Below are 5,447 nucleotides of genomic sequence, written 5' to 3'. Positions count from 1 at the left end.
GACAATTACTAATACGATACTGTGAGTGTTGTTGTGAATGTTTGGTAGTTGAAATGAATCATGGGAAAAGTAGTAGAAACAAAGGAAATGCTGCCCAATTTTCCCTAGAAATAGTAGCGCGTTCTTCTCATCGATTGACTAACGATGGTACGAATTCTCTCTTGAAGGTAGAGACGTGACATGAAAGGAAATCAAGCAAACGATAGCATAGTTAAACGACAAAGGTCTGTGAGGCTTATCTTTTCTTTCAAAAGGCATGAATCCTTCAAGTCTAATATAATCCTTCTACAAAACGAAGCCTATGAGTCCTTCAATATATTGAATTACATACGAATATGATGGTAATGATAATGAGCTAGAGTATAGCGATTCAAGAAATTGTGGCATGATGTTCCTATAAGGCTAATGATGTTATCTTTGTTAACACTCGCCTCATGCTCTATTTCCTTCAAGGTGAGACACGATACTCATAAGCGTTCATAATATAATCGGGGGTTCACGACCATACGGCACCCCGACATAGTGTGGTTTCCCTTAAAGCTTAACGTATGCTCTTAATGCTAATATATGATATGTCTATAAAATTATTAACAATGCTAGTTTGTAATAGGATGATGATATGTATAAGATACCAATAAATGATAAGATGATTCTATGTTATGAGATGTGTAATACTGATGTGTTATGATTGATTTTGTGATGATAAGATTCCACCGTGCCTATTGGGTCGGGCATGTCACCACTAATGCGGGTTGCGTATGATTCCACCGCGAATATGTGGCCGGGCATGTCACCGCTAATGCGGGCTGCTATGTTTACACCGAGCCTAGAGGGCCGGGCATGATCACCACTAGTGGGCAGCATATGAGGATTAGCCGGATACGGGTAATGATGCGGAGTACGATGTGACGATGTACGTGATGAAGTATGTGATGATGTATGTGATGATGAATGTGATGATATATGGGATATGACAAAACATACACTATGATGATGTAAAATATGATATATGTAAAAAGTATGTTTCTTATAACACTCAAGCATGTTATATCTTTTCTTATGATTCATGATGCTTCTATGTTCATTTCATTCTTGCCTTACATACTCAGTACGATGTTCGTACTGACGGTCATTTTCTTTGGACGCTGTGTTCATGCCCACAGGTAGACAGGGAGGAGATCTCGCTCCGGACTCTTAGAAGTTGTTAGCTGACTGAAAGCACTCCCTTGTTCCGGAGGTGCTTATGATGAATCTTTTGTGTACAGTAGTATGTGTAATCCAATAGAGGCTCGTAGATACTCAATGTTGGTTATGTGGTTTCACGACGTGGATATTGTGTAAATATATTGATATATGTTATTGTATAAAAGCATTATGTTTTGTAATGAAAAGCAATTTCTTTGTAAAATGAGCATGAAACCGATAAATGAATGTTGAATGAGTCTAAGAAGTAATAGTACGAGCGGTGCTCGGTGGTTAGCCCCGGGTACCCATCGCGACCCCTAGCTGGGTCATGACAGAAGTGGTATCAGAGCAGTTCTGTCACGACCTAACCCCGTGGGCCATGACTAGTGCCCGATCTGGACACCCGTATACGTACCTGTTAGATATAGTAAAACTGAAACTACGACAATATGGAAACTTACAAAAGAACGCCGAAGGTTCAAAATGTTATCATGCATATATATCCAGATAAACTGTCTCCTAAGGAGTCACAACTAATCAAATCATAAAATGATACGCAAGCCGACAAGGCTGCCACTACATATCAATATCATATGCAAGCCGACAAGGCTGCCACTATAGACGAACATCATATCATATCCCAGCCGACAAGGCTGCCATTACAGACGGACATATCCATAGCGCATCGTAAAGACACAGCTGACACATATGCCTACAGACCTCTAAGAGTACTAATAGTGAAATATGATGGGACAGAGCCCCGTCGTAACCCTGGACAACCATATATACATACATCAGAAGATCTGTACCAAAAGTCTAGGCTCCGGAACAACGGAGCTCTCCAAGACAGCTGACTGGAAATCCTAAGGTGGGGATCACCGAATCGAGCGTCTGTACCTGCGGGCATGAAACGCAGCCCCCAGAAGAAAGGGGGTCAGTACGGAATATGTACTGAGTATATAAAGAATAAGAACATCAAGTACAGATGAATCATGAAAACCAGCCTCAATAATAGAATGCATCTGTGGCTAACATCTGAGAATATCTGCATAACTCTATATGACAGAAACTGACTCTACGGCGTATGATAGACATAGATTATAATATAACTAATAGTGCTGTGGAACGTACGACCGATCCATATATAATATAATATGTTAGTGCCGAGGAACGTACGACCCGATCCATATATAATATAATATGTTAGTGCCGACGAACGTACGGCCCGATCCATATATAATATAATATGTTAGTGTCGAGGAACTTACGGCCCGATCCATATATAATATAATATGTTAGTGCCGAGGAACGTACGGCCCGATCCATATATAATATAATATGTTAGTGCCGAGGAAATTACGGCCCGATCCATATATAATATAATATATACAAATGCATGTAAAACTCGGAAAAGGATACTCTGAACCCCTCTGGTGACATAAGAAGCTAATATGAAAAGTCTCTGGGAGTTATGGACATAAAACATAGGAGGCCAACGATACAAATATCTCTACACTCTCTAAGAATAGAGCCTTTGGAACTTGCTTGCTCATTGTATTCGTTCATATGATAAGGATCATGCCAAAAAGAAAGAAAGGATAACTTTACATACCTGTTGAAGGTTAATCATAATCACGTTCGCTTCGTCGCCCCTTTAGCCTATTTAATATGAAAGTAGCGCTATCGTAGTAAACTATACTTCCTACCTTATAAATCTGTAACCAATCACTTATAGGACTCATTCTTTAATTCATACTTTCTTGATTAGGATTTTTATTAGTTAAGAACTTAACGGAAATCGGGCAGCATTTCCCCTGTATAACTCGCCTAACCCGAACTTCCAATTAACCTCCTGTTATCACAGAAATACCAACAACAACCCAGTAATCTCTCTTAATTCCTTTTCAACTAACTCAAGAACACAAAATCTCTTTCCTCGAGTTTTCGTCGATATCTTATATCGATAAATTTCTCATCGATTCTCTTTATAAACACGTAGACATATATAGCAACACCAAGAACGTATTATTCATGCTATTTACCATAATTTCCATCCATAACAACATCTACATAATCCACAAAACAGCCCATAATCCGACAACAACATCAAATACGATCTACGGTATAATTTTCATATTTCTCATCCCACAATTTAGCTACGACTTCAATGAATTTAAGTATACTTAGAAGAGGATAATTCTTACCTTATATTCCAAGAAATACTCTTCTTCCACATTACTTCACCTTGAAGAAATTCCAAATTCAACAAAACGACAAAACGGAACAACGAGATCGATGCGGTGAGCGGAACCCGTAACAAAATTGAATAACTTTGTTTCATATATCTATTCATGGAACGACGTTGAGGTGTGTGTGTAAATACACAGAAATACGTTGCTGTGAGTATCCATGGTTAAATGGTTTCATACTATACATATGTAATTCTTTCCAAATGTACCTTGTAATGGAAATTGTTAAAAGTTGATCATTTCTCTTTGTTTTCACACGTGTCAACATGCACTTCTTGTGTATTTGACTCATCAACCTTATTAATCAACATAGTGACACCTCTATCTTGTTAGGTGCTGCCACACGGAGAAGGAGAAGTGTGGTTCCACCCTTATTTGCTTATTAATTTATTCAATTCTTTATCTCCGCTTACAATGAAACATTTAACCAAATACACACATAATTAATTTCTTGATCTCAATTCATTTTAATACCAATTATTTTTAATACACTTCATATACCCATTTCCACGATTATGTGATATAGCACTCGTCCATAGTCTCTTTTGGTATACACAAAATATTATTCTCAATCACCGTGGTCACACTTGTTAAAGCCTAAATTATTTTTGGACTTCATTCCTCATATACACCATGTTTTTGATTTTTGTACTTGAATATAACCAAATCCTACGGCCTCAGTAAAACCGCTCATGTTGGACAGTTCCATCTCTTGGTCCAAAAATACGGGGTATTATAGCGTGGACCGTATTTTATTCGAATAAATTTTTAAACTCGACAAAACTTATTTTTTCGATTGGTTTAACCTCAAATCCTTACGATACATGTGTACCATTACTTTAACCACATATAAGCTTGGGGAATAACCTCATCTCCGTTACTAATATCATTTAACTTGCACACTTTCCAACGCATGAGAACACCGGATGCAACATCCTTCCCCCCTTAGGAACATTTGTCCTCGAATGTTAAGCTAATCTTGCACTCCAAAGACTTCCTCAAGTGTTCTCTTATTGAATTATTCCCTTCACATGCCTATTTCGTCGGTCGATTCCCTTCAATTTATTATATCGGATTTCAGATCTCCAAATAACCATTCCCGTAACATTTTCCTCTTGCTCTTGTATCTCGAGGTAATAATTCCACATCGTTATCTTTACTCTCCTCTTTATTTCGCAGTCGGTTGTCAGTTGTATCGCGATCTCTTCTGGTGAAAGGTTATTCTTTCTCTTGTCTGCACACTGTTCAGTTGTACTGTCACTGATTGATTCAGACTTGTATTCATGGTGCACTTAGTCATAACTCGATTCTTTCTTTTTCTATAGTTACTCCCTTAAGATGATGTATCGTTCACTTCACTTTACCTTCTAATCTTTAAGTAAGATCTTGTAACGCGCAGATATTCCTCATCGATTTATTAGAATTTACAATCCTTGGAGTATTTGATACCTCCGGTAACTTGTAGACCCTTCACAAGCTCTACGAATAAAATGACATTTCCCAGGGTGTAACATTATTTTGCTTCAATAACCTTGCTTTGCTCTGCTGTTACAGTCCGTATTCTAGAATCTTCAGCATCAGTGTCACTTTTTGACTTTCTTTTTAACGGTTTTTAACTGTCACTTTGATTTTAGCTCTTAATCTCAATCCTTAGAGTTGGCTATCAAGTAGCGCGGGGATTTCCTCATATAATAACTTTACATAGCTGCTCTGTGATCTGACTATCGTTAACTGGTATAATTCTGAAAGAAGTTTTGATTTGACATATAAATTCACTGTCATCCCGTAACTCACTTGTTCGGATCGTCGTGCTCAAACCATTTCCCTTAATCTAACTTCTAACACCTTAGGCGTATTATCTTGTGTCGTTTCTTTATCTTTAATTCAAACCCTTCTATTGCGCCTCTTTACTCAGAGTTTACTCTTAATTTCTCCATCACACATTATGTCGCAATCTTTACAAGAATATGCGAAGGTGCTCAAATTAGCCCGAGAAATACCTTAGCGTCGCTT

The sequence above is a fragment of the Lycium barbarum genome, chromosome 4, assembly GCF_019175385.1.
Source record: "Lycium barbarum isolate Lr01 chromosome 4, ASM1917538v2, whole genome shotgun sequence".
NCBI lineage: Eukaryota > Viridiplantae > Streptophyta > Magnoliopsida > Solanales > Solanaceae > Lycium > Lycium barbarum.
The sequence above is the reverse complement of the archived record's forward strand: the minus strand, read 5'-3'. Positions refer to the sequence as shown.